We start from the raw sequence: 23,903 nt of genomic DNA on the forward strand, positions 1-23,903 counted from the left end.
ATGGAGATCTACTATTAGGAAAAGAATTCTGGTCCATAGAAGAAACATTCTGCCAAGGAGAGAGAATCTGGCATCCTGTCAGTGGATGTTTTTGTTTTTTATTAGGTTGCATGATTTTCCTTTATCTCTGAGGACAGAGTCAAGGGTTTTTTACATATTGCCAACATATTTCTATAGACATAATAAACATAGATCATCAAAAGATCAAATTTTATGCTTATTAGGACTGTATAGTTACATTATAGAATTGAAAAACATATTCTTTGCAGCATTCATATTTTTTCCTTTCTTTTTTTAGGATGCAAAGTTTGTAGAAGAGCGACGCAAGCAGCTCAAAATTACCTAAGGAACGTAATGAAACAAATTATTCAAACTGTGCCAGAATTCACAGCCAATCCCAAAAAAGAGACTCTTATTCAGCTGATGCCCTTTTTTGTGTAAGTATCTGTCAAGTAGTCACGAAAATATTAAGCTTTTTTCATCACAATTTATTTTAAAATATAATGCCAGCATCTCCACAATCTTTAAAACAGTGTTTTTTAAAATAGAAGGCTCATGTTCAAATCATAAGTGCTTTTGTTTTTAAAGGAATTTAAAGGATTATATAATATATATATAGTAATTTTTATTTCTTTAAATGGTGACTTTGAACAAAAATCACTGTGTAAAGCTTTCAAAAATATCTAAGTGACCTCAAAATCTGCATCCACACGTAGCTTTCAAACATTAGGTATTTTCTATTTCTTTTATTTGGTCTTTTTCAGTTTTGTTTTGCTTTTGTTTGTGTGGGGTTTGTATTTTTGTTTTTAAATTTATTTTGGGGGATGAGGGAGGATCACTGTTAGGGTATTTACTAACCGAAGTAAAAAGTCAAGCTGTTGAACTCTTTATAGCTGAATTTTGCAATCTGCTGATGCATGTTCTGATTTCATAAATGTTAACGTTGAATAAGTCCAGAAATAGTTTAACGCAGTCATCTGTTAAGAATCTCAAAACAAGCCCTTTGATATACAATTATACAAGGGATATAATCTGTTAAAATCTTTCCATTTTGCTGTAAGCATTGTTTTTCACAGTATTTGTAAATGATATTTAGAACAATTTAAGAAATAATATTAATGAAAATTTGTTTTTGAAAGTAGTGTTAACTTATTTCTTTCACTAAGTATTTTTCAGATTAATGGGTTTTCAGTACTACACCTATAGAAATTATGTATAGATTGAACACACATTCATAGTACGCCATCATTTTAAATTTCTGACCACAAACCTCTGCACAGGGATTGTGCATCCATGCTTGTGAATCCATGGATGGATCAATTTGCAGAATCAACACCAATTTAAAATTAATATGTTTCAGTAGAAGTGTACATACTTAGCTGTATTATTTGCATGGTCTTGTGCAGAGTTTCAGATTTCAAGAAAGCTGTATTTATTAGAAAGTGTAATAGATAAATGGAAGAATGCCAAGATGTATTTTATGGCATTCATGCTTTTTAAATTTTTCCTGGATTTGAAAAAGCAAAAATCAATTTGATGAGATATCTTGATGATGTTGTTATAAATGGCAAAATGATGTTTGTAGGGACAAACATCTCAAGAGACTTATCTTTTCTCCCTAAGAACCTATTTTGTAGAATTTGGCTAAGGGCTGTAAAGATTGAAATGGTTTCAAGTACTTCCAGTTGAGGGGCCCATACATGATTTTTTGTTACATCTTTTTAAAGAAGTTGTTATTCATGTTGTACTTCATTTTGTTTTTTAAAGAAGAGGGGGGCCAATACAAAATACGTTTGCAATTGAATTTTCAGCTCAATAATTTTTGCTCTTCCTGTCCAATTATATTTTATTTTAAGATGGTTAAGTATAGCTGTGTGAAGTAGTGAACTGATAATTTCTTGTCAACTTCATTTCATAACTTGCTGCTTTAAATGTAGAGCAGGAAAATAAATTCCAAACAGTGTGCTATTTAAGGTCCCATCTTTTCATTGGCTTGTTATAATTGATTATCCTGAGTTCCACACAGACAAGCAGTAAGGCAGAATAACATCTGTAAGTCGAGGCTAGCTAGTTTTTCCTCCTCAACCAGTTTGCTTATGAAAGAAATCTCAAGCTTTGTGGGGTATAATATATTTTAATAAATGATGATTATGGTTTCAGGTGTACATTGAGTTGCTGCGGTAATTATTGTTACCTCAGCAGTACAAGCAGTCATAAAGATAGCAACACAAGTAATATTAGAATATGACAAAAGCAGACAATAGTTTCAACAAGAAGCTATTAGATTAGGAAATACTGTGTATACTCTAGTTAGGAATACGAATTTGAAGCGTTGGCCTTAATCGATGGAAAAAAAATATTCATAGTAGTGGTTCATTACTGTGATGCATTATTTACATGCTTTAACCAAAATTGTTTTGTTTTCAGATTTTTATTTAATTTAAATTATTAGAAGTTTGCATATTTTTAAAAAAAATCTGTCATTAATTGTACAATTCAACAGTGACCATACTGTGAGATTGTAACTATGAGATAATACAGTACTGATGTAAAAGCAATGATACTACTTTTCAGGTGTTGTTTTCATCTTAATACACTGTTGTTACAGAACTATTTTATTGCAGTATCTTTTTATTCTACTGTGAGAAATGACATTTCAAGAATAGTTTATTTATAATCTCTTAGCCAGTTATGTTAAAAAGAAGGAAGGGAAAACAAATTTCCTCTTATTCCTCAGCCCTAAACAATTAACTTGCTTTCTGATAGTTAATTTCATCTCTTTTATAAGTGTGTAAATAGAATTTAGATCTCATGTTTTTGTTTATTAAAAACATGCCAGGTATGAGGACCTGCACAAGAAAAGATTCAAAATCACAACCCCATGTAATGGGTTCTACCAGTGATGCACAAGTCAGAATAAACACCATTACCCTATTTTGCTGATGTAAAAAAAAACAACCCAAAACCAAACAAAAAACCCAACCCTATTTCTTCTAATAAATGTAATGAGCTGAATGAGATAGATTTAATTAATTTCACAGAAAGAGCAAAGTTTTATTGAAAAGGTAGCATATCTAAGTAACCTATTTTCTCAATATGAGTACAATTTAGTATGTGAAACATTGTGATACAAAATAAAGCAATTATCTCTAAGGAAAGAAATTTGTTCAAGGAGGTTTGCTCAAAGAAATTTGCCAACACCATTTGTCAACAATTTGTAAACATCAATACGATGCACTGCATTGATGCTAACCTTTTTTTGGTATAGCTATACTACAGGTTGCAAGAAGACTGTTTATTTTTAGAGGGTTTTTTTTGCATTTGGCAATTTCATAATTCTCAACACATCGCATGAAGCAATGGACTATAGTGGATTCAGGAATATTCTTTGATATCTGGACATTATGGCAAAAAAGTTCATATGTGTATCTGTGAATTATTTCCTTGGAGCTTTTTCTTAAATAATAGATGCGTCATTATTGTCTCTTAGGTAGAGTAGATAGATAGTTCTCTATGGGAATGTTGGGATTCTGGAAAAGCTTCACTGTTGAGCAAAATAACTATATAACTCATCTACAGCAGACCAAGTGGGTTTTTAATGCATTTTTCTACTGAGAGATCAGACTCTTCCTCTGCACCTCGAGCAGCAGTGTTAAATTAATATAAAGATCTTTCGGACAGTGATAGACGAAGGAGCACATTTTAGAAAGTATCATCATTTCTAGGCTATCATTTGAATTCTCAATGTCCTTTATTTTCTGAGAGTCATGACCTGGCACTGTTGGTGAGTAAGAAAAAGCATCTAAAAGAAAATGCATTTCAGTTCCATTTCATATTGCCAACTTCTCCAGTATTGTTCTTCCTTAATGGATTTTGAGCTTCATCAACATGAGATCTTGAACATGCTGGACTCTGTGAAGTGTTATTACGTTATTCAGCATTGTAACCTTTGTCCCGTACCTGCAATTCTTCTATTCTGTTAGGTTTAATAATAGTTTGGTTTAATAATATTTTCATATAAACATTGTAAATACATATAATAATTCTGATGTATTTAATTTGTGCTTTATAGCACAAATGTATGTATAGTTGCTGATTACATCTTTATTAATGAAAGAATTGGCAGTTACAAAACATTGAGATATTAGTCATAGAACTGTGCTGTGAAGAGTAGTGATACCTCAGTCTAGGAGAAAAAATTACAGTCTTAATATGCATAAAAAGTCTCTAATAAAAGTAAAAAAAAAAAAATTACCAGGTCTTAAAGAGTTTATTCTCACTGTAAAATTAAATGACCACACTTTAGAATGAAAAATCCCATAAAGGTTATGCCTGATTAGGCATCCTATAGATAGAAATTACAGGGTCAGTTTAATTAAATCACTTTTAAGATCTGATTTAGGTCCTAGAATATGATTATGGTGAACAGAAAATAAGATAAATGTCTCTAAGACCGAATCCACTGATTATTAAATGCTGGAAGGAATATTGCCTAAAATGTTTGTTGTGAGGTTGTTCCTTTGGGGATTTCTCCCTTCCAAGTACAATGATTTCATACAATCAGGCACAGATCTGATGAAGCAAAACATTTTAATTGATCCGTATGAAATAGCCTGCCACTGTCATAAAGAAAGAAATTAATTTTATTTTGAAACTCAGATACAGTTAACAGTTTGCAGTAAAATAATGTGAATCAGTTTGCTAGTATTTCTCTTCATTATTGTTTCAAATGCTAGTGGTTAATCATGGAAATGTAATTTGTTTTGATTCCTTATGCTATGAACTGTCATTAATGTACTCTTTCTGTTGTCAATCTCTATCATTTGTAATCTCAGTTTGTATATTTTTTCAATTATAATGCATTAGATCAGTCACAGGTTTGGTCAAATAGTTTCCTTTATTGTCCACTTTCATATCTTAATGTAAAAAAGAGATTCTGGCTCTGCTAATTTGTCTGTTTACATGCTGAATAACAAATTCTTTGTAATAATAAAATTGACATCGCAAGTTAAATTTTCCAGGCCATGCAGAGCAAAACCTAAATCAAGAATTGGCACTGATGAATTAGATTGCTACATCTGCTAGCTGGTGAAGGCTTGTCCATTAATACTTACATAAATTAATATTTATTTGCACTCATGATTTGTACATTGCAGATAAATAAAATTTGTTGTAACAAGTACTTTTGTTTTAATCACATTTTTATCAATCTATCCGAAAAATATCACACACATTAGTTCTTTGTAAATACATATATAAGAACAGGAGTGATCATGGTCAACAAGCATCACAATTCTTTGGACCATATAATTGACCCTTTCAGTGTAAATCATCATAATAGGTTATATGATTTCAAGTATGTAAAAATCTAAAAGCTGTAAAAAGTTGTGAAAAGAAACACTAAAATGTTGTGATGTTCCATTTCTCTATCTCTGTGGTTCCTGTATCAAATGCCCTAATTTTTTAGAAGATAAAGATTTTCTTCCCATCGTCCTCATAATGGGCACGAAGTGAAATACAAGAAAAATAAGAAAAAACTTTTTTGACTGTAAGGGTGATGGAACACCCTATCAGGTTGCCCAGAGATTGTTGACACTCCATCCTTGGCGATATTAAAGACTGGACAGGACACAGTCTTGGGCAACCTTGTGCAGGTGGATTGGCTAGGCGATCTCCAGAGGTGCCTTGCAACCTCAAATAGTCTATAAATTTATGATTCCCCAAAATCTCAACCTGCAATTTTACCTTGAGTTGTGTTTTACATAAAGCCCGCGCAAAGAAGTGTTTGTTAGCTAAATATACAGCTGGTCAAACAGATGTTGTATGCGAACAAAAAAAAGCCTAAACAGTGTGAAACCAAAAAAACATGTACTCCACTTTGTAGCTATGCAATGCTATTCAAATAAGAATACTGCCACTTTATTGTATCTTTTGCTTTGGCAATGCAAATGTTTGGATTAAAATATATGCAAGAATGGTATAAAGAGAATTTTGTGTATATTTTCGCGGATTACTGTGTTGAGTACTTTTTGTCTCATTTTCTAAGCCACAACTACTTGTTACAACAGTTTCTAGATAACTATTAATTATATGTTCTGCTGAGCTGCAGAGCTGGACATTTGTTCTCTTGTGGTAGCTGCTCAAGCATACGCTTTAAAGAAAGCAGAGAATCTGCTCAGTAAAGCATCAGAAAAGAGGCTAGAGCAGGTTCTGAGAAACTCTTGTCTGCAGGATGTGTTTGAACACCAGAGCAGTCATCAGTTCTCTGTCATGAGTAGAGGATTGTAATGTTCAAAAAATATGTCATCTCCATTTCACTGGATGACATTACTGGCAACATATGTGATAGCAAAAGTTGTGTACTTATGTTTTTTGTGTCAGTTGTCTTTGAGTTACGAAGATAAATTGTAGTAAAAAAATTCACTATTTCTACCTCTCTCTCTCATTTTGTAAATGCTTCCTCCCTCCTGGAAGGTGAAGTTAAGAGAAGCACGGTAGAGAGATACAGGTACCAACTGACAGGCAAATTTCAGTACCAACCAATCAGCCCCTCAAAAAAAAAAAAAAAATGTTGCCCTGGAAATATTCCTCTAAGATTTATATAGCACTAAACAGTATGTAAAGCCAAGTATCTGCTTTTGGTCTTGCAGACCACAAAGTTAAAATAATGTGGAAGAATAGATGTTTGTTCTTAGTGAGTTGAAGAATTTTGGTTTGGTTTGGATTTTAGGGTTTTTCTTATCATCTCTATTTCAGTTGCAATTGTCAGTGTGTCATTGAGAACATTTAAATGTGTGTATTAAAGTTATGAGATATAAAAAGAATGTTAACTTCTATACAATAACATTGCTAGTATTAAAATGTTGCTTTCAAACATAAATGAAATAAATCTTTTAAGAAAATCACTGTGAGGTTCCTATGGATGTTGGATCTCTGAGTTCAATTTAAAAATATTGAAAATTGACCCTTTCAAAGTTACTTTCAAAATATTTTAGAGGGATAAGAATATTTGCTCAGACTTAACGTTGACTACAAACTAGTCTATCAGTTGTATTTCATTCAATTCACCTCGAGTACTGTGTTCAGTTTTGGGCCCCTCATTACAAGAAGGACATTGAGGTGCTGGAGCGTGTCCAGAGGAGGGCAACGAAGCTGGTGAAGGGTCTGGAGCACAAGTCTTATGAGGAGAGGCTGAGGGAACTGGGGTTGTTTAGTCTGGAGAAGAGGAGGCTGAGGGGAGACCTTATTGCTCTCTACAACTACCTGAAAGGAGGTTGTAGCGAGGTGGGAGTCGATCTCTTCTCCCTAGGAACAAGTGATAGGACGAGAGGAAACGGCCTCAAGCTGCGCCAGGGGAAGTTTAGGTTGGATATTAGGAAAAACTTCTTCACCAAAAGGGCAGTCAAGCATTGGAACAGGCTGCCCAGGGAAGTGGTTGAGTCTCCATCCCTGGAGGTGTTTAAAAGATGGGTAGATGTGATGCTCGAGGACATGGTTTATTGGTGGACTTGGTAGTGCTAGGTTAACGGTTGGACTCGATGATCTTAAGGCTCTTTTCCACCCTTAACGATTCTATGATTCTATGATCTCTCAACAAGGAATAGTTTACTATACAGCAGATAGGGGCACTGTTTAAAGAATGAACTAAACCCTCTTCACAGAAATATTTATGGAATATTATTTTAAATAAGATGCTTGAATACATAGATATTAGTATATTTATGTATAAAGGTAGAGGAGAAAAACTTTTTAAGACAGTGCTTTTACTGTGTTCTTGGCCAGTGACAGTAGTGAGATGAGGTTTTCACGAACTAATAAAAATTTTAAAGGAATTTTAGGTTTATCAGTTTCTCCATTTGCAGGACCTCAAATCTCAATCTCAAATAAGGTGAAAAATGCTTTTGTAATCTTATTCTGCTCACATCATGTTCTAATGTTCTCTGGCTCATTTTATGATTTATAAGAAATCAGTTTTATAGCTACGGAGAGATTTCTAAAATATTCTAATTATTTCCTCCCTTTAGGACTTGCTTAGCTGGACTGATAGTACTGTATTTGTAGCAGCAGTATAGCACTTGTTTAACTAGTCTTTCTGGATGCAAAGCTATAAAAGATGATTCTGTTGAAAAACAAAATAATTCTAAAGTATGTTTCTCTAGCATGTAAACAAAATAGCAGAAATGATAGTTAATACAGAATTTATGCATTGAATGAATGGGAATCCGTACTCTTGGAGTTCCATACTATCTATATATAACATAAATAAGCAAAAGCCTACACACATACATACATTTCTAGCAACCCAGCAGTGAATGTTTTTGTTTTATAATTTTATTCTGCGGAAAAAGTTAGCTTGGAATGTTTTCAGGTATTGATACGACTATTTGTGTGTGAGCGCTGAATACTCATTGAGATGATTCCTTTGACATCCATGTAGTTAGGGTATGGTTATATAGTTAGTTAGGCATTGCATCAGTTATGTGTGGAGGATATATGGTGTTTAGTTACATATATGTTTTGGGAAATACTAGTAACATGATTTTTATCCTGAATTTTTGTTTTGCACATTCTATAGTACATGTTGGGTCTGCAGTTGCAGCCCGGAAGTTCTTGGGGCTATTGGAAATGAGACAACAAAATTGTCCTGTCCGTTCAATTTGCAGTGTATGTGGTGCCAGTATTCTGCTGTTATCAGATAAACAGTAAGATCAAAAGCAAACAAACAAGCAATCCCTGAAATACTGCAAAACAATGTCAATGTGAAGTAAGGCAGTTTTAAATGCAATTTTGAATTTTTAATTTCTCAAAAAATGAGTTGGTGATGGCATGACACTTCTTAAAGCTATTAGTGTACATATGTGTGCCCTCTAATAGCATAAGTGACAGTATTCAGCTAATGCATCCTAAAGTATTGTGCCTAGTGGCCAGATTTTTACCTGATTGCATCCTTTGAAGTGGCAGCTTGTGTTATCAACTTGGATCTCATTAGCAGATCTCAGTTATGTTCTATAACAGTAAGTAAGCACTCTGATAAAGAGGAATATAATTTGCATGAACAAACTGGGAATAGCATTTGCTTAAATATGTGACTTTTAATTAGTAAAGCACCTCCTAATGCCTGAAACATGCTAATGAAACTAATTTATTGCTATGTTAATTGATTGATCTACTTATAAAACTATGTAGAGACATTACACAATATTTATCTTTCAATAGAACTGTGTTGCCAAGCACTGATGATTGTTGAAATAAAAATATCTTAGATACCTGAAATTTGATTAGCATGTTCGGATAATGCAGTAAGTTCCATTGCAAAAATGTACTATTCTTCTGTGGAATTTTTGCTGGTGATAGAATTAAAATATTTGAATTGGAGCGGATTGTTCTTAACAAACAGATAGTTGTCTCACTGTTATTCTTGGTTTCTGCATTCCTCACTTTGTAACTGACAGTTTTGTTTTTAGTCTCTCATAACCTATGAGGCTTGACATCAAACTTAAAAAAAGCATCATGCCTGTCTTGATCTAACTGAAATGTGAAGAAGTAGGGCAAAAATCGTTTGGTCCAAGTATATGAGAATTCATACTTTAATGTCTTTTCCTTCTGCAAGAACTGTATTATGGTGTTACATTGTCTTTTATTTTGTGTTTTGGCACATATCGACATTGAAGATGTGTATTACATGGCATTCTACAAATGCATTACATTTTCCTTTCCCTGCTCTGAGTTGTTGAGAGGGTTTATGAATGTCAGAGGAAAATGGGGAAGGAAAAAAATATATCGGGGGAGTAGAAACTGATAGAGAGGGCAAGAATACGCAGGGAGAGACAGACACAGGATTTAACAGCTTAATGTTAAAAGGAAGATGGTTTGAATATTGTAAGGAATTACTGAGAAATACTGGTACTTGAGGATTACTAGAAGCATTTGGCTTTATAAAGCTAGTTTTATACAAAAAAATGAAGATGATGTTATGGTTGTAGTTTTTGATTTTACGAGTGATCTATCTGGGATTTGACAGGTTATTTATGAAATAATTAAAACTTGGATCCTGGCTTTAAAGCATAGGACACTAAAAATGTGACTAGTCATTGGAAAAGTGTGTCAAGTCTGTCAGATAGCATTTGTTGCAACTCTGCTACTTCTTTCCATGTGGTAAAGAGCTGCCCTGCATCCTCCTATTTTGTTCAGACCTAAGGTTTGCAAAAGTATTTCGTATTTCTTACCTGTGGTTAGTCTTTTTAAATGGTCTGAATAAATGCTGAAATCTGTATAGCGAGCTAGGAAAAGACAATTATCTGTGGAAGATGATTGCCTCCATAATGTAAACTATAGAATAGTTTTATTCTATTGTATGTGAAAAACATTGCAGGAGAGTTAAGGAAGCTCTATTTTAACTTGAGTACATAATTGACCAAATCTTAGTTTATCTTTGAGGATTTTTCCAGCACGCTTATGTCAGTTAAGAGCATGTGTATGGAAAAACACTCCCTTGAAATCCTTATGGAAGATGCCACCTATGCTGGGAAGAATAATGTATCTGTACTAGCAAGAAATTTTATTTGCTCTTCTCTCTTTTGATCCCAAGGGGCAGTTTGCAGTACAGAGATGCCATTAAAAGTATTGTAGAGAGAAAAGCTCCTTAATCTGATTTGTGATGAGAGCAATGATATATCCAAATTTGTGTTCATGTTCCCTCTGTTCCCCCCTCCTCTGCCCTTCTTATAGTGTGGCATTCTCTAACTATTTCATGTTTGACAGAATTGACATCATCCCCATCAATCTTTTTTCAATGTGCGATTTTCTTTTGATAACTGTTCTGAGTTAACATATACACATTCCAGCCAAAGAGTTTTCAGTCCATAATGTCCTAATTTCAGGATAGTTATCATGGCAATACTATTAGCAGCATTCACAGCCTTCAGACAGTTGCTGTAGATGGAGATATATTCCAAATACCCATCAGCACTCAAGATATCTGCTGACTTCAACTTGGTTCTGCTGTTAGTAGTTTTACAGAAGTTAGCAGTCAAGTAACTACTTACTAGAGCTTAAATGACAATTTTTAATCAGGAAGAATACTATGCATATTTACTAATGATTTACGGGAGGCACATAAAATTATCAGTGAGATCTGCTCTACGTACAAATGTTGTAATCCTTTACGTTTCAGATCAAAATTTAAGCAAAGTGAAAATTTGGAGACGGAATATATGTTTTCATGTTTTTAAAACTGTTTTTGTAGTTAATCTTTTTCTCAATTGTTAAAGTCAAAAGGACTAGAAACTCTGTTTGGTTTTCTTAGTTCTTTATTCCTCCCAGCTGCGTTTCTATAGGTTGTATTTCTTTTTCCAGCAGTTGGTCTTATTCAGAGAAATTTGTCAGCAGTGCCCAATGTAAATAGGTTTTATTGAGGTGAAAGAATCTGTTTATGTCATGTCTCTGACTTCTGCCCACCTGTTTTCTTGCTCTTGCACACACTTTCTTGCTCTCACTTGCATTGTCTCAGTCCTTCACTTTTAAGGCAGTACTGAGCCAGAAGTGTTTCAGTATTCAGTATAAGTATAATTGAAAACATTTTCTCCTGCTGATTGTGGGTGATAGTGAAAGTATTACAGAAACACATCCTTCTAAACTCACCCTAATGAAACACCTCAGTGTTGTATTGTTCTAGGACTAAGACACCTCAAAGAAAAGGCATTTGTCATCTGTTTGCCTTGGTGTGATCTCAGTAAAGATGGTATGTCATACAGCAACTCCATAACATTGAAGGGTTTTATGTATTGTATTTATTGCCTCATTATTAAGTCTTGCCATTAAAAAAGATCAACTTCACTTTCAAATAGTATGACTCTTACATTGATTACCATCTCAATAAAGACAGTGAGACTTGCTCTGCAAAGTTAATTGCTATGAATTGTTCAACAGGCCTCACAAATAGGTATTTATGAGCATATTTCCATCAAGTAGATTTTTGTCATGCGTCTTTGTATTCAAAGTGACCTTTACAGGACTCATGAGAAGAATAATTTAGTGCATACTGTACTAGAAGTGAACACTCTCCAGTCACCACTGGAAGCATTTGAGGGCTTGTGATCTTTTAAAGTTGCCTCAGAATAAACTCTTGTTTAATGGTGCCTGAGGGAATAAGAATGTTAAAACAGGCAGTACTGATATTTTGTGTCTAAAATTATTGAAGCAAATGAGGGAGAGGATATGGTACAGTATTTCTTTTACATGTGTAGAAATGTACAAGAAATGTTCTCCATTGCATGGTTTAACAGAATGAGGCAAAAATTTAAAGCAAGTAGATTGACAGTAACAGTCAAAAAGCACTTTATATGTTGCTGTTGGTGTTGGTAGCCAATTGGTATATATCGGTTTCCTTCCTTCCTTCCACACAGCTTTTAAAGCTCCAAAACAAATGGAGATTATGTTGAACAAAGCCATGTTCAATGTTACAGCAAACTTCAGTGCTGTACAAAATGAACTTTTAATCGTGCTGTGCGTTTTCTGATGGGTCTATTTCCATCTGTCTTTTGCAAATAATAAAAATGGCTCTAAGAGTTAGTGAAAATGCCAAGTTTGCCTACCATGAAAATATGAAATAATCAATTTACCTAATATTTTTTCATTTAACACCTTTATAACATGCAGAAATAGTTTAACTTCGAGTCCCTTTTATTACTCTTGGTTATACCTAGTTCCCAGTTTGTACAAGGCAATTATTTTGCATAACCATTTTTCTTAGTCTAGGAAACTCGGGTCAAGATGGGATGCTGGTTGGATCAAGATGCTTTTGAATGTTTTTTTGATTGGGCCCCAGGAACTGTATCATCACTTTCTGTCATTCTCCCGCCCAGTTAACAGGCTTAGTAATGAAAGATCATTCTGAGAGAAGAGTTGTTGTTCTCAATAACGTTTACTTCTACCTTTTCATCTCACTCTTCTACTGCTTGCTAATAAACTCAGCAAGTCATTAGCAAAAGACAAGTTTTCTAAACTGTGCAGTTTATCTCCCTAACATGCTTATCCTTGTAGCAGTGCAAGAAGAGGTTAAGATTTTTCTCATACAGCACACAGCCAGTTAAAGTTGTGTCATTACAGCAGTGATCCTGTTTCCCTGGTAACAAGCAAGTCACATGCACTCCCTTGTTAAAAAGTGAACACTGTATGTTCAGGCATTTCAGCACTGCAGCAGGTGCTTCTGAAATTGGTAGCAAAGAATAGTCTCTAGAGCGAGTAAAGAAAGTTTCAGTTTAGATGCTGGACAAAATAGGGAGAATACGTCTGTAATTCTCTTCTTTGCTTTGCAAGCAACATAAAATTAAACCAGAAAAGAGACTTGCAAGAATATAATTTTAATCTCTGCGATCCCTGTTTTTCTGTCTTACAGTTCTCAGCTCTTGTTTTAAATTCACATTTCTGTCAATGAGGTAGTAATAGGACAACAAATTGTAATGCTGAGTACTCAAAAGTACAGGTTAATTTACACCAATAAAGTAAAATCTTTAATATGTTTCAGAATTAAATCAAAACAGCTGAGATTGTAAATTATCTTGAATAAAAAGAAGTTAGTTGGAAGACTGATGCATTTGAGCACCAGTTCTTGATATCCAGCAATGAGTAGTCACAGATAGGAAAAATGTTGTGGAATAGGAAAGGAGTCGTTTGTATCTCGCTTCTGCAAGTGACTGTGACTCGTAAGACTCTCTCCACCACCTTCCCTGTGTTTGAAAATTCTTGCTTCTGTGGCTTGTATCTTTTTTTGAGAAAGAGGTTTCTTTCTGCTTCCTGTGGTTGGAAAGTTTAGTCCTTCCTTGAAGGTCAGGTTGGTTTTTTTTACTCAGTTCTAGTGGCAGCAGTGACAAAGGAGCCCCATTCCTTTGAAGTCTAGTTGTAAAAAAATCAATTAGCTGTCCATTTTCTCTGCTGGGATTTTTACAGCAAACATTAGCCCGGTAACTGAGAATAATGCTGCTTAAGACTATAAATTGTAAAATGTAAGATATAACTATCATCCATTCCCAAATATATCTTACACAGATATGAAGTCAATTTGTAGAGCAAGACAGATATTTAAAATAAATGTGGACATCACTTGTTATTTTAGTAGAAAGAGGTAACCAGTAAGTTTTTAGACATCTAGCCATTGCACTGAGAATATATAAAACCCTTTGCAGAGTTCTATAGTTCAGGGTCTAAATGCGAATCAACTCATTTTCTATTGCCCATCAACAAAAACACATCATTCCTATCAGTATACTTACTGCATATCCCCCTAACTGGCAAGTATTTGCCAAGGTTGGATTTGGTTAGCTAAGTCATAAAGTATTTCTAATTATAAACACACACACACAAAAAATCCTACTTCTGTTTTGTCCATACCTAATTCATAAACAATAGATGCAATATTCTTTAAAGCTCCTTATGCCAGTTTTGAATCTGGAACAAATTTTTGCATCCTAGCTATGAAAAGGGGAATACTAGAAATGCTAATATAATTAAGTGTGCGGAACTTCAAAGTACATTCCTCACTCTTGATAGCACGAAAGCATTTTTCTATGGAATAAAGTATTGAACAATCAGTTTACCTTTTTTTTTCTTTCAGCAATGTTGACAGCCATCTTGAAACCTTTTCTTTGTAATGTGGCATGATGTTCCTAAGTGAATAAAAGAATAAAGTTGTTCTTGTCAGGCTAGCCATACGTTAGCTTTACCTGCCATTCAAATGCAGAATTAATGTATGTTTCTTGCAAGCATTGTGATTTTGTCCCAATATGCTCACTTTACCCTCTTTTTACTGTCTATCAGCATTGGTTAATATATTTAATGACATGTAGGAACAGAATTTAACCTAAGAAGGTGTCATTATCATAATATGTTAGGGTGCACAGCACAGTGTCTAGGTTCTAGATTAAATTAATTTAACAACAGTGCATAAAACCAGACAAATCCAGACTGCAACAGTAGGCAGTTGTTCACCGAAGTCATTCTTTTAACTGGAGTGACTTGCTCAGAAAGAACTTTCAAGTGAGGTTTACAGCCTGGAAAAGTGTACTAAAAACACCTTAAACTGGTAGTTTTCACAAAATATATTTTGGAAGGTAGAATACTAGCATTAAAATGTATCAAAGACTCAATAGGATTTCCTCATAAAATTCGGGCAGTCCAGTGTCGCATTCTGATTGAGAACTTGGTGACTGAAAATCTGAGAGAGTCAACAGGGAGTTGAGGTCTATATTGTAATAAAGAAAACGTGAAATGAGGGCAAACTGAAGTAGGTGAATTGATTTGAAAGTGCTAACTTGATATGTAGGTTTTTAATGCAGGAGAGAATTGGTTTAGATGGGGAGCTGTGAGAATGTCTTGACTTCTGGGCAACAGAGGTTTGACTCAGCTAGGGAGAATCAACTCAGCACGGGAGTTTGTTGAGAGAAGAATTAGGCATAATGAGAAGAGAAGCAAACAATAGCTGGGAAAGTACTGGGTAATAAACTGTGTTGTGGCTGTTGATGTGAACTGAAGAAAGAAAAACTGGAAAAGGTGGGGAATAAGAGAAAAATGAGTAGAGTAAGACTAGAGGAGCGCTATAAAAATAACAGAAGCAAGAGACTGAATGAGAGTTTGGACTGAATGAAGAGAATGTATGTGAAAATGAAGTGAAAAGGGAGATGGTGAGAAAATGAAAAGAAGGAAACATGGAAACATTCTCTTACATGGGATTTTTTTTCCTTGACTGGATTTTGTGCACACAGAAAGGAAGCCATTTCATTAGAAGTGATTAGGATTTGCTTTCATTTATTGAAATGGCAATGCTGAAATAGCAACAAAAGAAGTTGTTCACCATAGACATAGTATTTTTACTTAAACACTATGTAGAAGGTATTTTGTCTTTCCTTTGAAAATAAGCCTTGGGAAAAAAAAAAATACACGCAGATGATTCTGGTATTTTGAAAGATTCTTATTGTGTTTAAAGATTCAACTCCACCTAGGATCTTGGTATGAGAAGGTCTGGTGCAACGAATATTCTGCACTCAGTTGTTACCCCATGTATAGAGCAAAGTAAATGACTGGCAAGAAGAGATTTCTCTACTTTGTAAGTCTGACCAGCTCGGTGGTCATTCAGGGTACCTTTTCTCTGGGTACTGGGACAAAACTTTGTCTTTCTTCCTTTAATCCTCAGATCTATAAACTCTCATTCTCTCCTCTTACCCTGAATATATTTTTGCAAAGTACCTTTTTTCTTCATCTAGCAAATAATTTAACTTCCTTTTAACGAAGGAATGACAGGTTTTAAAGTTGATAAGTTTATAAGGATGATCCTTGTTTTTTCAGAATATCGGCCTTGTTACAGCCTGGCCAAGTGATATTCACCAATTGCAGCTAAGATGGCTTAGGTCACATTTAGCTTTCATACCTCTAGTTTTAACTCTTTTCCAATAGTGTTAAACATATCTTGAATACACAAGCTGAGCTGAGAGTTAATGAGATTATAGCATCACCAATAACTAAAAGCCAAGCTGTTGAACTGAATTTTATTCAGGCTATTTGAAGTTCTTTTTATTTAATATTTGTCTACCTCCAATGAAGAAAATATTTTTGTATTTAACTAAAAATTAAGATTTCCAAAATGTTGCCATGCATATTTTAGGCTTCTGAGGAATCTTTCAGCATGTCTAGATGTAAAATTTAAGGTGTTTTTTTTTTTTTTTTTTAGTACTAGAAACTTGGAAAATGCACAAGCAAATGTCTTCTATCTTCTGTAACTTCATCATCTGCATACTTTTAAATCAATTTTTGCTTGTAAGCTTTCAATAGATTCTAAGGTAATTTATATGTTGATTTTTTTTTTTCCATGCAGCAGTATATATACACTACTCATCCTGAAACCTTAGAATCCGTATCTGTATTTCCTCAGTAAGAAATATTTCCCTTGTGCAGTTCTAAAACTTTGGTGTCTCTGTTTGGTATCAATATACTGTAAGTGGATATATAAAATTATGAAATGTGCATGTGTGGGGCATGTGTGCATCCTTACAAAATTAAATCTAGATGGCAATTTTAATATGATTTGAAATACAGATATTTGTGATATCATCTGTATCAGGCTACTGTGCTCATCCTCTAGGCCTAAGGTATGAACCCTATGGAAAAATATAGGAACTGAAACACTTGCCTAGGTAAGCTAGCCAGCAACTCTTCCAGATGCAATATTATGGTTGATTCTGACCGTATTTGTATCTCTGATTCATTGTGGCATTCTGTTAGTCTTTTAGTTGTGTGCGCCACTCAGTCTGTGCACATCGCATAGCTCAGCCAAGCTCGCCCAGAGCCTCAAAGTCTTCCTGTCAACTCAATTTACCTGTCTCTCTCTGTTAAATTAAGTCTCACTGAGAGCTTGAGATAGGTGTATTCTCAGTTCAGCACACTCTGCAGTGGGTTAATATGCTATTTGTCTCCAGATGGAACGCCATAGTGTTATAGTTAAATCTTGGATAAAACAAATGCATGTTTTAGTTCTCATACAAAATGATAATCAAGAGTTGCAAAGTATAACCATGAAAACTGTAAAATACAAAACAATGTACATAAGACTGCTTTCCATTAACCTCCTACTCTGCATCTGATTACTAACAGTTGTAAAATAATGACATTTGAAATTTTTACATTTGAAAGAGATTGACATATCTAGAGGATTGATAAAAACTTTTCTTGTAAGCACATAGAACGTATTTCTACTTGAATAGCTAAGAAATCTTACAGGGCATTTCCTTTCTTCCTTCCCTTCAAATAACAGTAATTATCAAAGTTTAAGATTTTTTTGTGTTCATTAACAAGTATACAAGATTTGTAAAGGAAGCAAACTCTAATAACTCTTATTTGCAATTGTCTAGTAATTTATTTTTACAATATGTAAAACAGTTTCTGGCATGATTACTTGAGTAGGATTCTTTTAAAAAAATTGCTCCAATAACATACACAATTTAATGAAAAAGGGTTTTATCTTCTATGTATTTTCCTAAATTCTCTAGTAAATGAAACTAGACATTTCCGGACACTTTATTTCCTAGTTATCCTCTCTGTCCATAACAATTTGCCCCATTTTTCTGCTGAAGCTGACTTTTCCACAGGAGGAGAGCACAGAGGAGTTTGCGACTCAAACAATCAATAGTTGAGAAAGTGCTAAAACACTGGGATTTTAAGCAAGTGAAGATGTCTAAATGTTTTTGCTGTCCCTACTGTATGATGGTGTCTACCTTCCAACATGTGGGAACCCTCATGCATTAAACTACCAAAGCTGTATCTTTCTGTCCCTTTTCCATCAAATTCCTAAATACTAATACGATGTTTTAAAATGGGCACACAATTGTCAATATAAAAGGTCCACAAATGTATGGAATATTATGTTACAACCTAATACATATTTTTATGTAGCATCCGAGTCATCAAAGAGCACCAGACTGGCCAAAAAAATCAAAGTTAATATTTTTATTTGATATGAAGATAATTATTTCTCAGTATAATTTTTTAAACTACTCATCAGGTGAGAATACCCTAAATTGTCTCTATAGTGACAGTTACTAGAATGAATACATGGTGGTAAATGTGGATGATAAGAGCAATTTATTGCATGGTTGTTCGGGACTGTTTTGGGTACCTCACTGCTTCATGCGTCACGTGTGTACACCCCACCGATCTCTCTGATGTAGCTGAATAATATTCTTTTCACAAAATTTGCCATTCTTGAGTCGGTTTCCTGCCCACTAAGTTACATTACCTTGTGGTTAGTAGAATCTCATATCAGACTTCATGACAATTATAAACCTTAAGCATTGATATCCACTTAATTACCCTTGTTTGCCATGGCAGTAATATTGTCAAAGAATAAAAGTTAAACAAGAGCACCCTTGCCCAAATCTACATGAATTCCCTGTAATGAAATTGTGGCTTTCAAAGCTTACTTTTTGGCCTACTAAATCCTGCAAAATAGTTTGTAATATTTATTCTACAGCTGCACTTAAACTAGCTGATCTATAATTGCTTGTTAAGTTTCTCTTTATGGAGATTATTTTAAGAAAATTGCCAGCTTTAGATATTCACAGTCAAATAGCAGCATATGTAGCTGAAGATTGCATAACAGCTAGTTCAGGAGATATATTTTGGAGAACTTATAGGTAGGGGAAGGGAACCATCTGCAGGTCTCTTACAGAAAATAAGTGTGCCACCAGAAAGTGTTTTGGAAACTATTCATGTAAACATGTTGTTTTGTAAGAAGCCATCTGGTCAGTCAGAGCAGTCTATGTGCAAGTGCAGATGGATATGAGAGCTCTGGGATCCATAACCCTTAGTTACCATTCATGATCTTCAAAAAAATGCCTTAGAGGAGACCCCTTATGATGATGTATTATTCCACTGTATACAGCAATATCTTGAATGCTCCAAAATCTGATCTCTTTTTTTTTTTAAATGGCAGAGTACTAGAAAAGCCCATGAAATTTCCAGGAAGAGAAATTTTCGAAGTTAAATTCTCCATAGAGCTGAAAGCATATTTCAGGTAGGTAGTGTAGCATGAGGGCTTTGGGTAGATGGGATTGTGTACTTTCTTTACTGACAAGTTCTCATAGCCCAAATCACTTTTAGTGATTTTTTTTTTTTTTAATTAGAATTTGAAATGTGCAACTGAAGAGGGAAGTATTTATTTAAATGTATGTTCACAAAATGAATAGAAACTGATTAATGGAACTGAAAAAAACAAATCAAATGATCTCTTATTTATCATATATCTATATTGTATTTATAATATATTTGGAAGTTGCATACTATGCAACTGTGGCTCTTTAAGAGGTTTTTTGAAGCCATACTATTCTAACAAAGGGTGACGTTATTTCTACTCCTGACCTTCTTTGATGTATTGAAAGGAATTTAAGGGCTTGTGACTTACTTTAACCAGTCTGCATGGCAACATATATCACTTAAAACTACACTAGCCTGGCCTGGGTGGCATGACCTGGACAAAACTCAGTCTGGAGATCCATGAGAAGTTCAAATCTCTACTTAGAAAAATATTATATAGAGTCATGAAACTGATAGACAGAGTTTATAACAGATAACTTCAGGTACAAACAACAGTGGCTTAAATTCAGACTGTAGGTTCAAGAGAAAGTCTTTGACTTGCCATTTACAGCTTGAATTATATTAAAAGAGAAGCTTGATTGATAAGGCATTTGCCAACAACGCAGACCATCTAAAAAAATCACTTTTAATCCAAGACTTTCTAAAATGTGGAAGAATGGAAGAAATGACAGAACAGTAAGTGTGTATTTGATATACAAAGGCAGCACTCTCCAGTGAGAGCATGATTTAGCAGATTTATTGTTTAGGAACCAGGGCCTGAGTAACATGACCTAACAGGTTAGCTGTATCTCCTTTCAGTCAGGGCGATAGACCTGTGTTCTCTCTTCATTTCCCAAACACCCATTGTCTTATCACCAAATTGTCTTTCTGATACTCTGTGAAATTGAAAATTATATTTTTTCAAGATATCTAATGCAGAAAAAACAATGAACAGTTCCTGTAAGTCACTGCGTGCTTTCTTTTCATACTGATGAGAGCCACAGTGGGGCACAGCAAGCATCAGTCCAGGACCATTTGTGTTCTGTAGATCAGCCCTTTGTGCAGAAGTAATCACTCCAGATTAAGGAAAGGGTCCTTTTCATATTGGGTGGTTCTCTGTGACATTTGAAAACATTTTTGGCACAGGATGGCATTTGCAAACAGTTTTGGTGTAGTGTATTTATGTAATCCATTGTCAGAAATATCTCAAGCTAAGCACTCAAACATGAGTTTATGATGTTTGCTACAGATCTCCTGAAATGTCAATGTCTCAGTTCAGTTGCCCTTGAGGAATCTGTTAGGGAGGAAAAAAAAAAGAGGGGGGGGAGTAAGTATTGAAAATAGACTGTTCTTTAAATCAGAACATGTGTGCGTAAATATACTCCTGTATGTAAATTTTACATAATTACTAGAATGGCAGATTTTTTTTTTTTTTTTAAATTTGCTAATGAAAAAACATGACTTTAAAAATTTTCTCTCTTGATGTAATTGTTAGATTTGGAGTATTGCAAGAAAAACTATTCTGTAATGCTTATTTCACTGGGAATAAAACCAAAGATTAAGTTTAATTACTTTTCCAGAGTGGAAAAGATTTTGAGGAGTGAAAGAGGCTTTGCTGAGAGATGGATATATAAGCTTTATTCCTTTCTCTTAGCATATGAAACAGTAAGGAATACTCATGAAAATGTGGTTTAGAAAAATCTGTTTATACATCTTATATTGCAGTCTTCCAGTGCTTATTCATACTCCTTTCTGTGAAACACTGACAGTAATGGATAAATGGATGCATCCATTCAAATGCATGAAGCAAATAATCTTCATAAGGGAGGTATCTTTGTACTTGTGCCTGTACTTGGCTTTACTCCAGACCATAACAAGTTTGTTTATGCCTAACTGCACAGTTTTTCAAAAGGAGGTGGGTTATTTCTTTTCCTCATTTGAACTTGTATTGAAAAATATTTCAGCAGCCATCAGTTTCTCATGTGAAAACAGCATGAATTAGCTACAGGCCATCACTGAAATTCAAAACATCCTACAGAAGCTTTGTTCCTTGGCTTTGTTAGTCTGCCAGCTATAAACATAGTCCATTCAATTCTGTTGTATATCAGATGCTATTTTTGTGGTGTATTTTTAATACGTTTGGCACTTCTGTGGTGATAGCAGAATCCATGAACAGTTAGCTGAAGGATTCTAGAATTACTTGGTGTAATTATAGGCACTCATCTATTAATAAAAATTAATGGTATGCATGCATACTTCCCTGCCATATCACTTCACCTTATTAACAAATGAGTAAAGAAAGTGATTGTTGCTAGTTTTTTAGGAATATCCTTCAGAAGTCTCTGTAGGTACAAATTAGGCCAAATGTCAGAAATGCAAAATGACCTGAACCGTTGAGGTAAATAATAGAGGTAGCTTCATCACACAGTTCTGGTTCATCTGCAGCATGCATAGATTGCACAGATATCCTCTGCACGCTTGTTCCACTTACTGTTTCAGTATGGCCCTAACCCAGGGACAACATGACTGGAGTACTTTGCATATTTACAACATGGGTCTAAGTATAACATCAGCCTATTCTTGCCTATGATGATGTAGTCAGAATAGCTGCAGATTTCCTAATGCAGATCTGCTTTATAGTGAAACAAGCTTCTTCAATTTACTCTTGCTAAAATAACAAAATTTTAGACAATTACAGGAAGGATTTGTACTGGGATGGCTGATGTCACTGTCTCCAAGAGCAGACCAGAGTAATTTTTCTTCAAATCTTCTTATATCTTGCATCAGAAATAGCATGGCCAGCAGGACTAGGGAAGTGATCATCCCCCTGTACTTGACACTGGTGAGGCCACACCTCGAGTACTGTGTTCAGTTTTGGGCCCCTCACTCAAGAAGGACATTGAGATGCTGGAGCGTGTCCAAAGAAGGGCGACGAAGCTGGTGAAGGGTCTAGAGCACAAGTCTTATGAGGAGAGGCTGAGGGAACTGGGGTTGTTTAGTTTGGAGAAGAGGAGGCTGAGGGGAGACCTTATTGCTCTCTACAACTACCTGAAAGGAGGTTGTAGCGAGGTGGGGGTCGGTCTCTTCTCTCAAGTAACAAGCAATAGGACAAGAGGAAATGGGCTCAAGTTGCACCAGGGCAGGTTTAGGTTGGATATTAGGAAAAACTTCTTCCCTGAAAGCGTAGTCAGGCACTGGAACAGGCTGCCCAGGGAAGTGGTTGAGTCCCCATCCCTGGAGGGATTTAAAAGATGGGTAGACGTGGTGCTTGAGGACATGGTTTAGTGGTGGACTTGGCAGTGCTTGGTTAATGGTTGGACTTGATGATTTTAAAGGTCTTTTCCAACCTAAATGATTCTATGATTCTATGATTCTATATTAATTAGACAGTCCCCCAGAGTTTGATTATACCAACATTTTTAGATTAAGATTTTAAAAGTGTAACATTTAATATTAAGAGTTTATTAAAACACATGATACATGGTAAGAAGGAGAACCACTAATATGTGGGTCTGCAGGGATTGCTGTTCACTGCAGAAAGTGTTAGAAATCTGTGCCTTGTAACAGCTTGCAACTGCAAAATGAGCCAAAGAGCCTGTTTCTTACTATTCCATGTCTATTTTAACTCTGAAATCTTGTTTCTGAAATTTTATTGTAACCTTTAAGAACACATAAATTAATTCTTTATAGTAGATTTAATTTATTAGTCTTAATACAGTTTCTGGGTAAGTCATAAATATACTGAACAGCTCTGAATGTCTGGCTCCTTTAAAAATCTTTCAGTAGAAGACTCCTACATATTAAAAGAGATAAATCCCAAAGCACTAGCTATTGAGAATAGCTAGGTATGACCAAAGGGAAATAAAATGGGGCTGGTTTGCATTGTCAGGCAGACTGAATATTTTATCATATTTTTACTGTTTAGTGCTACAGCTGAGTCAAACGCATCTAAATCCTGAAGACTCCAATAAAATCCAGTGCCCAGCTTTTTCTAAGTACGGGGCAGCTGTATGTATAAGATTAAAAATGCTTCATGTGTAACTGTAGAGCGGTTGTTACTGCAGTCAAGTTGATGTATATCACCTATGCACCTATGTAAGGCATAAATAGTCTTCACGTTGCATCAGCATAGTCCTTTGCTTTTCAGGCCTGTACAGTAACATTGCAAGGAGGAACTGTAGGTACATGCTATATAATGTATCTTCTAAGACTTTTCTCCTGCTGCTTGCAAAGCAGAACTACCCTAACAAAGATAAAATTCTGAATTGTCTTATTGCCTTCTGGTT

At 34.8% G+C, this 23,903-nt stretch overlaps 1 pseudogene across 1 annotated transcript in view; it reads left to right on the forward strand.

Annotated features, from left to right (window-relative positions):
• LOC309591649 (sorting nexin-29-like) overlaps window positions 1–23,903 on the forward strand; it is a 129,986-nt pseudogene that overhangs the window by 97,123 nt on the left and 8,960 nt on the right. Inside the window, exon 18 of the transcript in view lies at window positions 299–437. The product of the transcript in view is annotated as a sorting nexin-29-like (transcript). The remainder of the gene's footprint in view (window positions 1–298; window positions 438–23,903) is intronic.

Source organism: Platalea leucorodia (assembly GCF_965183815.1).
Source record: "Platalea leucorodia genome assembly, chromosome: 5".
Taxonomy (NCBI): domain Eukaryota; kingdom Metazoa; phylum Chordata; class Aves; order Pelecaniformes; family Threskiornithidae; genus Platalea; species Platalea leucorodia.